The sequence below is a fragment of the Hyperolius riggenbachi genome, chromosome 5, assembly GCF_040937935.1.
Source record: "Hyperolius riggenbachi isolate aHypRig1 chromosome 5, aHypRig1.pri, whole genome shotgun sequence".
Taxonomy (NCBI): domain Eukaryota; kingdom Metazoa; phylum Chordata; class Amphibia; order Anura; family Hyperoliidae; genus Hyperolius; species Hyperolius riggenbachi.
This window is the reverse complement of record NC_090650.1, coordinates 323,453,839-323,467,752: the sequence shown is the minus strand read 5'-3', so window position 1 is coordinate 323,467,752 and position 13,914 is coordinate 323,453,839. Positions and strand designations below refer to the sequence as shown.

The window sequence follows — 13,914 nt, the reverse complement described above, 5'->3', positions numbered from 1 at the left end:
ATTCAGTTATCATATTTGCTTTTGTGCACAAGTAATTTCCCGTTTACAAATTTTCCCAAGCCATTGCATTTATTGCATAGCTGCTGTATTAGTATCTAGTGACCATTTCTGCCCTTTTCCAACTCCTGTGAAGCATGCAGCTGTGAAACAGCACTGCTTGGAAGTTTTACTAATCGTGGCTGATAAGTAAACATAAAAAAAGACAATATAATCACTTCCTCAGCATAGGTTGACAAGCTTCCCACTGAAGAAGAAAATGCTGTGGTTACTTGTTTGAATACTGTTCTGCTTTTTATCCTCCTATGTTTTATGCTGTAATTAATATTTTAGAGCAGAGAGGAAATGCTGGGTTTCATACAACTTTAAATAATTACTCTACTTTGGTACAAAAATCTACATAACATATCATCAGTCTGCAACCATGGCAACAAAAGGTTTTGATGAGCCCCTTGTTTTTGACATTGGACAAGGATGATTTGCATGGAGAAGAGAGTTCCACCCTCCTCTTGCAGACTATTCACCATGGACTGGTTGTGTTCAGGAAGCAGAGTCCCACTGTAACGATTGGTGTCAGCGAGAATAGATTTCTCTGATTATTGGTGATCTGCAGTATCACCAATAATACAGATGCTATACCTGATTATGTGTGATCTGCAGAATCATCAATAATGAGAGTATAGCAAGACACAGGATAACCAATGTAAGAATAGATATTTGATGCAACAGTAATGATAGAGATACCCCAGAGGAGCTGGTGGTGATAGGTATCTCAATAGAACACACGAGTATTCACCCAACAAGCTGGATATGTGATTCAGTACAGCTGAGATCACCCGAGGGGCGAGAGACTTAGACTGTACTGCAGCCAGTGGACACCTGAGGAGCAGGTGTTTAAGACTGTACTGTAGTCAGGGCTTGCACCTGAGGAGCAGGTGCTAAGACTGTACTGCAGCCAGTGGACACCTGAGGAGCAGGTGTTTACAAAGATGCTGCAAGTAATGATCACCTGAGGGGCAGGTGATTAAGACTGTGCTGCAGTCAGGGTTTCACCTGAGGAGCAGGTGATACAATACTAGAATCCCTCACCAGTGGCTGACGCACTGGTGAGTACAGGATAGTCAGACAGGCAGGATCGGCAACGTACGTACAGATACAGTACAAAGACAGAAGGCTAACTCAGAGTTTAAGTTCAGGCAGAGTCGGCAACTGGATCAGATAGGTGAAAGTACAGAATCAGAAAAGCAGGAGAATAGTCAAGGCAAGCAGAAGGTCATAACAGATAATACAATGCAATTAGTTCTTTAAGCTATCAACAGAATCTGGCTCAGTGTGGATCCCCAGCTCCAGCTGGTTCTAGCACACTTTGGGATCTGACTAAGGTCTGAGCACTAACACGTTAGCATTCGCAACAGCAGACACGGAGCAACTGACAGGCTGGTACTATATATACAGAAGTGCTCCACAGCGCCACCCCAGTCATTCAGCCAATCCAGCGTACTGTTGGAGTCAGCTGACCTGGTAGATCAGCTGACTCCCCTTCTATTCGCATAAAGGTCCTGTCGCCTGGCGCTCGCGCACGTAGCCCTCAATCTATGTGCAATGGAAGGACCCGGCAGAGCACCAGCATGTAACTGCGCGGCTGAGGCCGCCAGCCGATACGCGGAGATAACTGCTATTCCGCTTGCCTCTGCGGCGGTATCTCCGCTAACCATTACACCCACGCTCACAGGCTCTGTAGTATTGGCTATACCATACTATACGATTTGTGGCATTAGGAAGTTAAAAAGATTCAAAACCGTCTTTAACCACTTGCCGACCGCACGCTTATACCGTGCGTCGGCAAAGTGGTAGCTGCAGGACCAGCGACGCAGTACTGCGTCGCCAGCTGCAGGCTGATTAATCAGGAAGCAGCCGCTCGTGCGAGCGGCTGCTTCCTGTCAATTCACGGCGGGGGGCTCCGTGAATAGCCTGCGGGCCGCCGATGGCGGCTCGCAGGCTAAATGTAAACACAAGCGGAAATAATCCGCTTTGTTTACATTTGTACGGCGCTGCTGCGCAGCAGCGCCGTAAGGCAGATCGGCGATCCCCGGCCAATCAGCGGCCGGGGATCGCCGCCATGTGACAGGGGACGTCCTGTCACTGGCTGCACAGGACGGATAGCGTCCTGTGCAGCCCAGATCTCCCGTGGGAGCAGGTAGGAGAGGGAGGGGGGAGAATGTCGCCGCGGGGGGGGCTTTGAGGTGCCCCCCCCGCAACATGCCTGCAGGTAGGAGCGATCAGACCCCCCCTGCACATCATCCCCCTAGTGGGGAAAAAAGGGGGGCGATCTGATCGCTCTGTGTGGCCGCGGATCTGTGCTGGGGGCTGCAGAGCCCACCCAGCACAGATCCAAACAAACAGCGCTGGTCCTTAAGGGGGGGTAAAGGGTGGGTCCTCAAGTGGTTAAATAAAAATTCATTACAAAATTTAAAAAAGAAAACCTACTAAAAATAAAACATAATATATAAATGACAACCAGAAGGCAAAAAGCGATGTGTCATGCTTTAGAATTTGCCCAAATTCCCCACAAACAAAAGAGTGTGTAACGACTATAAAGGCTCTTGGATACCAAAATCTTTTGTGACTTCTAGAGGCTTTTGAAATTATTTCTAACTGGTCGCCTGTGTTTTACTATTATAGGGCTCATTCTTAATTTCAGTTTACCACTTTTAGAATTATTTGGGAAAATTATGGAATGTGATAATTGTGCATAAAACAAAAATGTGTTGGATGTCACATGTTAGCCCCAAATGCCCCTGTCAACAGATGTTTCAGGAAAGTCAAAATAGATTAAGAGAACCAATAATGAATGTCATTGCCGAGTAGAAAGGTAAGAAATTTTAATGTTATTTGCATGGGAGGGGACCTTTAGTGTTATGTAGATTCTCTGAATCCTCACTTCATAAAACAACAAACTTAACTATTGTGAAAGTGGCTGCTTCTTTAAGTGAACTTGTTCATAAAGTCAGTAACATGTGCTTAATCCTCTGTAATGAATTCATTCACACCCTGGTGCTCAATTATATGTTCAGAGGGGGCTACAGTTTTTAGTGGTAAATGTACCATTCTCTTTACAGTGTTTGTTCAACTGAATTTGTAAAGACACACATGCAAAGCAATGAAGCATTATAAATTCAATGCTCATTTTTTACGTTTTAAATTAATTTCTTGCTCTTTTCCCCCTACATCACACCACTGAACTATGAACGACTAGAAAATGCCCACAGGGTGTAAAATGGGTCCCAGGTCAACGGATCACCCAAGCATGCCTTTTCTCCTATAAAGTAGTGAAAGCATGAGCAGGTCTCATTTGTGCTTTCAACCCCATTTTTTTTTCTACACATATTTGTTATTGTCTGAGACATAACAAGTTTAAAAAAGGAAAGTTAATTAAATATGGAACAAGACTGAGCAACATCTTTTAAACCATCATGTCATTAGATGTGGATCCCTCCAAGGGGCTTCTTAAATGGGGTTTGAGAACAATGACTGTTCAGTTAGATATTTATGGGCATGGTTATGTAAACACACACTTTATTGTCTATGTATATTTAATATAATTATCAGTTTTGTACTGACAATCTCGGGAGACTCCAGAAATCAGTCTTGCTTTGGGGATGTCAGCAGCAAAGACAATTGTCGGTAAGAAATTTTCATAAATTGTATTATGAAGTCCAGTAAAGAAACAGACCTCACGTTACCATGGAATCCTTTGAACCAGCTGTAAATCTTTCTCAATAGGTTGGAAGACAATGCCCCTGTTGCACTGTGCAGCACTGGAACTCCCAGAATAGCAATTTGTTACTGTTTGATATTTATCATATCATGTGTGATGGTAGCGCAAAGGACAAAATCAAGAACACAATAATACAATTGTACAAGTCTCCAAGTCCTCAGAGGAATGCCCCTTTGTTATGCAATACTACTTTATTGTAGCAAACCTAATAAACATTTTCTTATTGTTCTCTCTTTGTTGCTGTTTCAGTTTTGTTGATGCGAAATTAAAAGGGCTATCCAAACTGATTAATAGAGTAGCCCATGCACTTGAGAAAACTGTTCATGCAGCTATTTGTGTAAATGATCATGCTGGTAATGGTATTGCACTTCTCTATACGCTTTAGGATTATTCTCCTTAGAAACACAATTAGTCCCAACAGTCAGTCTATTGCTATAATAGGTCAGCAGCATTGATATTGTGCAATGCCAGTGCAGGTTATCTAATGCAAAGTATAAAAACAATGGGAACATTACTTCAGAAAGCACTTATGTCTGTAATGGCTTCTAGCAAGGGAACCGGTAATGTTTTTGGGTCATCTGCTCTCTAATTAAAATATGATCTATTCTTTGTTATTCTTATTGGAGTTTTATGACCTTTACACGACCATCTAAAATCGGGATGCTCTTTAATGCAAATAGGCGACGGTAATTGAGACATCCAATCTAGATATATACTTTATGCTAATATCCACACTCCACTCCAGTGCCGTTTACTGAGATGAAACCGGTTCTGTTTCAGTATCACAAAACCGGATAACGTTAGAGATTTCTCAAATGTTTATACTTACTTAAAAACATCGGCCTTGAAATATGAACAAATGGCTATTATCCCAACTATGTGAGTTTTTACTATTAAACTTTTTATCCTGGGAAATCTGAGAAGTTAAGAGCTTCCCTTCAGAGCGTCTGGTAAAAAATCATCTTTTTCGTAAACCACGAGTGACGCGCTGTCAGGAAAGTTTAGCCTTTTTGTTTGAGCCATGACGTTGGGTTGGTGAGGCTCAAGAAAAACTAAGGAGGCACATTGAAAATAAATCTTACAAACAAAGCAATGCTTTGTCTGCAGTTTGCAGTCTCTCTCCGTTCTTGGGGGAAATAAAGGTTGAAGGAGAAAAATAGAGTCTTGAATTTGATTTAATATGGAGCAAGAAAATTGCATAAAGTCAAACTCTCTGGGAGAACATTTGCTTGTATATTGGTGTGTAAATATTCATCTTTTCTTATGGCAATTCCTATGATGATAGCGGATGTAGCCATGGCGTGTCACTGTTTGTAGACACTTAAGAAGATATTCACGTTGTCATTGCAGCTAGACTTGTGTAAACGCCGTTTTAAAAATATTGCCAGCCATGTTGTTTATATACATATTTGCACACATACTATATTTTATATATATGACATATACTTGCTGACGTCCCCTTTTTCTTAGCTTCCTACTTGTCATGTATGATTGGTCACTAGTACAGAACAATCTCTACCTAGAGACACTGTTCACTTGATGCACCTTCCAGGGGTTTCACAAAGTTATTTACATCTGCAGAAACTTGAGAAAGCACATTAACTATTCCAAGCATGAATCTGGAAAAAAAACTCCTAAAGGCAAAACAATGAATCTACTGCAACATGAAAAAATGTATTGAAATAAAAAAAAAATAGAACAAAATGACAACACATGTACGCATTTTTTTAAGTAAGGTAACGTAAGCTTTGATTATGTACAAAGTTTAGTAACAGTAGCAGCAAATCACATTTAGGTTTACAGTGGTCACTTAGCTTGTAATTGGTTGCTGATAGTGTTGTCTTATTGGTGGGTATGTCAGTAGGCTTTATTCATGTGTACATTTAAAAATTCCACAAATTAAAAAGGGTGCAGTTTAGAGGTTAGAAGCTTATCAGTAAATTTACAGATATTCTACTATCGACTTTTACCATTAGTAGAATTTTGGTAAATTTTAGTAACCTCTCATTTACGCTCTTATCAGGTCTCTGCATAGCGAAGGAGGGAGAGATTCACTTGGGAAGGGGAGTGCCTATAGGCACGTGCTTACAGTGCCTTATGGTAAATCCTGCTCTGTTAACGCTTAATCTAACTCTAATCTTACACGAGCTGTCCCTCTACCAATACCTTACCTATCCGACTCTCCCTGCCAATACCTGACCCTAACAACTCCCCCGCCACAAAATTTGCCAATATTCTGGTTTTTGTTTTGTTTTCACACTGTGCCCAAATTAAGACAACCAAATCATGGAAAATGTTGCAGCATTTAAAACACATTAAAGAGACTCTGAAGCGAATAAAATGTGCCATTTTTACCTTGTATTTCGCTTCAGAAGTCTCAGCAGAGGTAAACCGCTGCATCCCCGCCACAAAACGAGGGATTTAGACCCCCCAAATCTCCAAGGGGCAATCCAGGCAGCACTTCCTGAAAGGGGCAGAGCTTTCTGCAGTAGCTCTACCTCTACTGATGTCAATCGCCAGTGATTGCCGTCTCTCCCCGCCCCTCTCACTCTTCCTTCACTGAGAGAGGTGGGGAGAGGCGGAGATCCGCATGGAGATTGACGTCAGGAGAGGCAGAGTTGCAGCTGAAAGCTCTGCCTCTCAGGGCAGCACAATCCAAGACCAAGATGGTCGTGGATGTTTGCCCAGTGATTTGGGGGGTCTAAACCCCTCGTTTTGTGGTGGGGGCGCAGCGGTTTACCTCTGCTGAGACTTCTTAAGCGAACCACAAGATAAAAAGGGCAAATTTTATTCGCTTCAGAGTCTCTTTAAGGAAATAGCCACACCCTTTTTAACTTGCTCTATTATTAAATGGTTTGTTTATTTACTTGGTTAAACAACAGAGAACATAACAGAAAACATGGTTTATTAAAAAAAAGTCCTTTATTAGTGCCACGGGTTTATAAACCTTTCTTATCTGGTCATATCAAACCATAGCACAGGTTGCATATATATGTAACTAGTTATGTGAATGTAATCACATGCATGTATTTTTAGGTCAAACTCAATTTATTAGCAAAAATTCTCACTGCAGGTATGCAGAGGCAACTGTAATCATAGGATCACTAACCTATCAGCAGTTCTTACTATGACCTGCTATGGCCCAGGTGAAGTTTCACCTAATTTTACAAGAATACCTCTATTTCATAATGCTTTTTTAAAACTTACAAAATTAGGCCCAATGTGAGTCAGGTCAACAAGTTGGGAACCAGGACAAATTCCCTGTAGGTGCGATCTGACAGTCCCTTATTAGGCAGCACTCTATGTCCACTAAACAGAATAAAAACACACAAAGGGGAGAGCGCTCTGAGTGTCAGTAAAATATATGAAAACTTCACCCTGTCCCAGACAGGTCTCACCTGGTTAAAAGTGGCTGTCAGAGGCAGCCTCTCTAAGCATTTATCTGCCAGGGACCGGGCTCTCGATCTGTGGCCAAGACACGGGGGCAGTATCCAGAGGGGGCTGCAGGCAGGCTGGGGTCTCGGACCGCTGGCTGGGATGATCCACAGTGTAACTGCTAGCGAGCTCTCCTCGAGGTCAGTGCAAGAAGAGGGAGAGCATGGTCCCTACATCATGCATGGCTGGTAGTCATATGCACAATAGCAGCGTCGCATGGTTGCTAAGTACCACCGCAGCGACAACTAAAAACAGGGAGGCTAGAAGACTTTTAGAGATATATAAAAAAGGGGGAAATCGTTTATTTAAAATGCAACGCGTTTCTCAGAGACTGCAATCTCTGTTTCATCAGGCTTTTCCAGTGCATCACATTTTCTTTATACTACAATTTAGCTCCCTACCTGGCCACGTAATAGCCAAGGAACATTGTTATTTTAACTGTGTATTGATATAGCACTGATTTCTTCCACAGTGCTTCACAGAGTACTTAGAGTACTTAGTCATGTCACTGACTGTCCCTGCCAGTCACTTGACACACAGCTTATTGGGCCAATCAAAGTGCAGCTTAGTGAATCAAGCCCTAATTATTTTATCTACACACATTGAAACATGATCCAACGGGAGCAAAGGAATGGATCATACAGTTTGTCATTAATTCACCCCGTGACCAACCTGTAAATTGGTAACAATAATAAGGCTCAGTGCTCAACAAAAAATGGAAAATGAAAACTAAACTAGTTAAACATAAGCCTGTAAATGAAACTAAGCAAGTGTATCTACCTCGGTGTCTTTAATTTAATTCCATTATTTGATTTACTGCAAACCCAGATTTTTGCAGTATGGTTCAGGCAAATCGATGGAAATAAGCTCTTGAAGGTTCTGTTCACTTCTAGTTGTAAAATGTATTTGTACAGCTATTGAATACTGATGAGCTGAGTGACTAATGATCCCATAAAGTTGTTGCATGAGAGTAGTTTATTATTGCAGTGTTTTAGTGCATCAGTGTATCTTGCATAAGAAACGCAGCTGAAAATAATATTAAAAGAAATAAACATGCATTCAGGTAAACATAATAAAAAGGACTCTGGAATGAGGGCTTGGATGTAACTTTCAATAAAGGTCAGGTATTTCTTCCTCCTGGTTTAAATTCTTGGAAATGAGGCCACCAAGGTCATCAGAGATGACCGAGATGGATTACAGAATAATAAATTAGGATCCTTTTTCCCATGACAAAAGTTTATTAAAGCGAATGCTGTTTAGTGCAGGCTGAGATATATGTCTTACAATGAGCTAACCTGACACTTTCATGAACCAGGGACTTCCGTATATAGTGAGCTCAACTCGTATGGGTTCAATAGCATATAATAGGACAACCCTGGGGATTTGGTTGTTACAGCAGGAAGAGAGCTGTAGCAATAATATTGTACAAATAAGGACCGTTGTATTTGTAGAAAAGAGAATTGGGTTAGTGATGGATCACCAAAGGATGTGTGGCAGTTCAATTATTTCAACAAACTGTCCTTAAATAGTAAATATTTTTGAATTGTATTGCTGCAGGTGCAACACTGAAAATTAATTGTTGCTTCTCGTACAGTAAAACTGATGCATTGCAGTCAAAAGGTTTTCATATATGGAAAATCAAGTTGTGTAGGACAGTCTATGGGAATTCATCCTCGCCGATGTGAAGACAGCACAATAAAAGCTGGTGGTGACCTATATAAACCTTACAAGACTCGGATCCAGTAAGCTTGTCAAAGGCGGTAAATGTAATTTAACCATTTTATTTAATCATTTTATCCACTGTATTTGTCAGTGAAGGAAAGGCTTTCTTTTTATGTTTAAATAAAGATTCATCTTCCCATTCTCACTGTTTCACAGGCCACGTTTTCTCCACTTTGTCTGGGAGATAGTTGAGTAGAACCATTTAACGGTTTTGTGTGCTTAACAAAAAATTGCCACGGTCAATAATTTAATTTGTCTAATCAGTGACTTCAATTTATAAGACCTTTAAATATAAGAACCTACCTTTCAAGTTTTGTAAATCTCTGCACGCCAATTTTTGTTTCTTGTTTGTAAATCTTCCGGCAGGTAATCAGTAGAAGTAGATGATGGCATTTCTCAATTCAGTGAACATTGATTGCTGATAATGAATGTTCTCCTGTTGTCCAGCTTAGCAGCACAAGCGTACTAATGATTAACATTTACATATGCTTACCGTCAACTTGTGATCTAGTTGAAGGTCCTGGAAAATATTCACTGCTGTGAGTCTTGAGATGAACCATGCCCTAAAGAATTGTGCCACAACTTTAGAGTAACACTGTCAGATCAAAGGGAAAACTTTTCAAATTAGTTCTTCCTAGTCCAGTAGTAACTAGCATTATAATTGTATATAAGGTAACTTTTTCTTCTGACATTGGCTACTTCCTTGGCCTTAACCAGAGCTGGCCATGTGGGCAGGCAAAAGTTATAGCTGGGTCGGGACTTTTTTGTTTTTTAAAGGGAAGGTTCAAGCAAAATAAAAAAATGAGTTTCACTTACCTGGGGCTTCTACCAGCCCCCTGCAGCCATCCTGTGCCCTCGTAGTCACTCACTGCTGCTCCAGTCCCCCGCTGGCAGCTTGTCGACCTCGGAGGTCGGCGGGACGCATTGCGTACATTTTTACGCATTCCCGCTATTGCAGGAACATTAACACATACATTTTTTTACGCGTTACTTGTTCAATGCGTAAATATTTACGCATGGAACCAGTAATGCGTAAAAATGTATGTGTTAATGTTCCTGCACTAGCAGGAATGCGTAAAAATGTACGCAATGCGTCCCGCTGACCTCCGAGGTCGGCAAGCTGCCAGCGGGGGACTGGAGCAGCAGTGAGTGACTACGAGGGCACAGGATGGCTGCAGGGGGCTGGTAGAAGCCCCAGGTAAGTTAAACTCATTTTTTTATTTTGCTTGGACATTCCCTTTAATGCATTCGAATGTAAAAAAAAAAAAGGTGAGGAGATATGTCTGTGGTGCCACATTGCAAGAACAAAAGAGGATGCATGTGAGACTAATTTACAATAAAAAGGTAGCTTAGTTACAAAAGACCACTTCTTATAAGAGATGAATGGAAGGAAGGAATCTTCTACCACAGTTCCTATTGCTAAAAATAAACATCACAATCTCAAAGAGGTAAACAAAATGCTTATAGCAAGGGCCTTCAGAGGGTGGTGGTGTGTGTGCGTAGGGGGGGGGGGGGGGATAGGGGCTGAAGGCACAAAGAGGGCACCTAAAAATATTAGGATTAGTTGGCCAGCACCCAAAAAATAGCTGAGAAGAAAGAAGGAGTAGGTATCGGCAAAAGCGTCGCTGATATTGGTGGAAATTGCAGAAGGGGGTAGGTTAGTGTTAGGCATCGTTAGTGGGAGCGCTAGTGTGAGAATAGGGTTAGGTTTCCTGTTATTAAAGTATCTGGAAAAATGACAGATATTTTACTATTGGAATTACCACTGCCCAATCGTAGAATATTGGTAATTTTACCGGTATTCTACTAGCAGCTGCAATATATCTGGTGCCCAAATTACCATAGCTCTCTTTTTAGATGTACACCTTGAGGCCTCCTTTGGTTTGTAGCCCCAGCATATTGCAACAGAAGCCTGCCATTCAGTCCTTTACAGAAGAGGCACATGAAAATCAAGTTGTCAGATTTTATTGTATTTAACCACTGGGGTCTACTAGGAGTTATGAATAAATTCAGTCAAAAACTAGAGAGGGGAATCTCTACAGAAGTGCAGGCTGAAGTCTGCAGGGGAGCTGCCTCATAGCTATGTTATTGGCAGTTATATCAATGATGCAGCAGGGAATTACAATCTGATTGGCAGGGCCGGATTTGTGGGCAGGCCACATAGGCCTGGGACTAGGGCGGAGTTTAGCCAGGGGCGGGTTAACAAGCAGGCAGTGTTCCAACAGCTGTCCATGCCAGCCCCACATTAATGGCCATGTTGTCCGCAGCCTCCCGCCCCCCCGGCGCTTTGCAGTGTACACAGTAGCATGTCTGTGTGTGCAGAAGCGGCGCTGGCAGCTTAAAACGGGGACAGATTTACTTTTGTGACAGGAGCAGTAGCCACATAATTGCAGATCTGCCCGCTGTCAGTCACTGGTAGTCCCTCCGCCCCCCACCCCTATATTCAGTTTCAGCCAATCACTACTGAGGAGGCAGCATAAGGAAGTGCCAAAGCTGCACCACGATTGGTGGATGGCTGGTGCTGGGAACTGATTGGTGGTGAGTGACTGCAGGCGGGATTTCTGGATGCTGGATGTGATAGGGAAGCTCATGGACAGGACTCCGGAGACAGTGAAGAAGGTACAGAATGGCGGGGAATGGGAGAAAGGGTGGCACTGGCGTCGGGATCACCCTAGGGGAAGCCTGGTCCTGTCTGCCTTTGTTTTAATTAGTTAATTAGTTTAATTAGTTAATTACACTGTCCCTACTGCCGCTCAACCCTGCAGTTCAAGGTGCTGCCAAGCATCATTGTTGACATGGGGTATGTGACAGAAGTCCTCCTTTCACACTGACCTGTAACGGAGTCCAGTAGCTGCTTAGATAAGCTGACTTTCCAGATGCTGCTGAATGTTTTGTCTTAGCTTGCCTGATTTATTACCCATTCCCAGTAACTCCACATGTGTAACGTCTCCTTCCCTCCTCCACTCTTTTCACTTTTCTTCTATCTCATTCCCCCTCTCTTGTTCCCTCATCTTGAGGTCTATTTCTGTCCTTTTTCCTACCCTCTTCCTCATCTTGTTCCCTGTCTGTCTTAATCCCTCATCATGTACCCTCTATGATCTATCCTTTCCTCCACTTTCTCCCCCCCCCCCTCTTCTCTCTCTCCCCCCTTCTCATCTCTCTCCCCCCACTCTCTCTCTCTCTCCCCCTCCCTCTCTCTCCCCCTCCTTCTCTCTCCTCCTCTCTCTCCCCTCTCTCTCTCTCTCTCTCCCCCCCCCCCTCTCTCTCCCTCCCCTCTCCCCCTCTCTTCTCTCTCCCCCTCTCTTCTCTCTCCCCCTCTCTTCTCTCTTTCCCCCTCTTCTCTCTCTCCCCCTCTTCTCTCTCCCCCCACCCCTCTCCTCTCTTTCTCCCCCCTCTCCCCCCCCCTTCTTTCTCTCCCTCTCTCTCTCATTTTGACTGTCCTCAGAAACTCACAACAAAGGTTTACCATATTATGATAAAGCCTTTGTATAGTGCTGACATCCTCTGCAGCACATTACAGAGTACATAGTCATGTCACCGACTCTCCTCAGAGGAGTTCACAATCTAATCAGTGGCGTAGCAACAGGGGATGCAGAGGTAGCGACCGCTTTGGGGCCCTTGGGCCAGAGGGGCCCCAGAGAGTCCACCCTCTATCACAGTATTAGCTCTTTCTTGGTCCTGTGCTGGTAATAATCACTTCTATAGATGCTTTGAATAGTAGTAATCCTTAAAGGGGCACTACAGCGAAAAACTGTAAAATTTAAAACATGTGCAAACATATACAAATAAGAAGTACATTTTTTTCAGAGTAAAATGAGCCATAAATTACTTTTCTCCTATAATGCTGTCACTTACAGTAGGCAGTAGAAATCTTACCGAAGTGACAGATTTTGGACTAGTCCATCTCTTCATAGGGGATTCTCAGCAAGGCTTTTTTTCTTTATAAAGATATTCCCTAAAAAAGCATTTAAACAATGATGCTGGCCAGCTTTCCTGCTCCCTACACAGTTTTTTGGCAGTTGGACAGAGCAACTGCCATTCACTAAGCGCTTTTGAAAATAAATATATACCTGAGAATCCCCTATAAAGAGATGGATTAGTCCAAAACCTGTCACTTCTGTCAGTAGTGCCCCTTTAACACACTGTTCTCCATCCCCTTCTTGCACCTCTGACTCTGTGGTTGTCCTTGGCAGGTTTTGGTGCACCGTATCAATTGTTATGTATGGAGTCTTGGGGGGGGGGGGCATGTAAAACTTGCATCGGGACCCACAGCTCCTTAGCTACGCCACTGAATCTAATCCTACCATAGTCATAGTCTAATGTCCTGCCATGTTATTATTATTATGTATTTATATAGCACTGACATCTTCTGCAGCACATTACAGAGTACATAGTCCTCTTTATATATATAGCACTGACAACTTCTGCAGCAATTTACAGAGTACATAGTCATATCACTAAATGTCCTCAGAGGAGCTTACAATCTAAACCTACCATGGTCATAGTCTAATGTCCTACCATATTATTATGTATTTATATAGCACTGACATCTCCTGCAGCACTTTACAGAGTACATAGTCATGTCACTGACTGTCCTCAGAGGAACTCACAATCTAATCCTACCATAGTCATAGGCTAATGTCCTACCATATTATTATTATGTTTATTATGTATTTATATAGCACTGACATCTACTGCAGCACTTTACAGAGTACATAGTCAAGTCACTAAATGTCCTCAGATGTGCTTACAATCGGGGATGTAATATTGTGTTTCCGTGTACACACATGGTGGTGGTGAGGGAAGGCCTAGGGCGGTAAAAAGTACAAATCCGGCCCTGCTGATTGGTCAGAACAATGTGTGGAAAGTTGAAATCTGCTAACATTTTTGAGCAAATATTAAACAGTCAGTAAACTTAAAATCAGATTACTAGATAGAATTATTCCCATGCCATGCCATGTATTCACATCATGTGGCAGACA

At 42.5% G+C, this 13,914-nt stretch overlaps 1 long non-coding RNA gene across 1 annotated transcript in view; it reads right to left on the bottom strand.

The window, feature by feature from the left end:
• The window catches only part of LOC137518884 (uncharacterized), a 74,549-nt gene extending 61,628 nt beyond the window's left edge, over nucleotides 1–12,921 (bottom strand). Inside the window, exons 1-2 of the long non-coding RNA XR_011020918.1 lie at nucleotides 12,809–12,921; nucleotides 9,426–9,495 (exon numbers count right to left, since the gene is read on the bottom strand). This is a non-coding gene — a long non-coding RNA (uncharacterized lncRNA). The remainder of the gene's footprint in view (nucleotides 1–9,425; nucleotides 9,496–12,808) is intronic.
• Nucleotides 12,922–13,914: the final 993 nt, after the last annotated feature.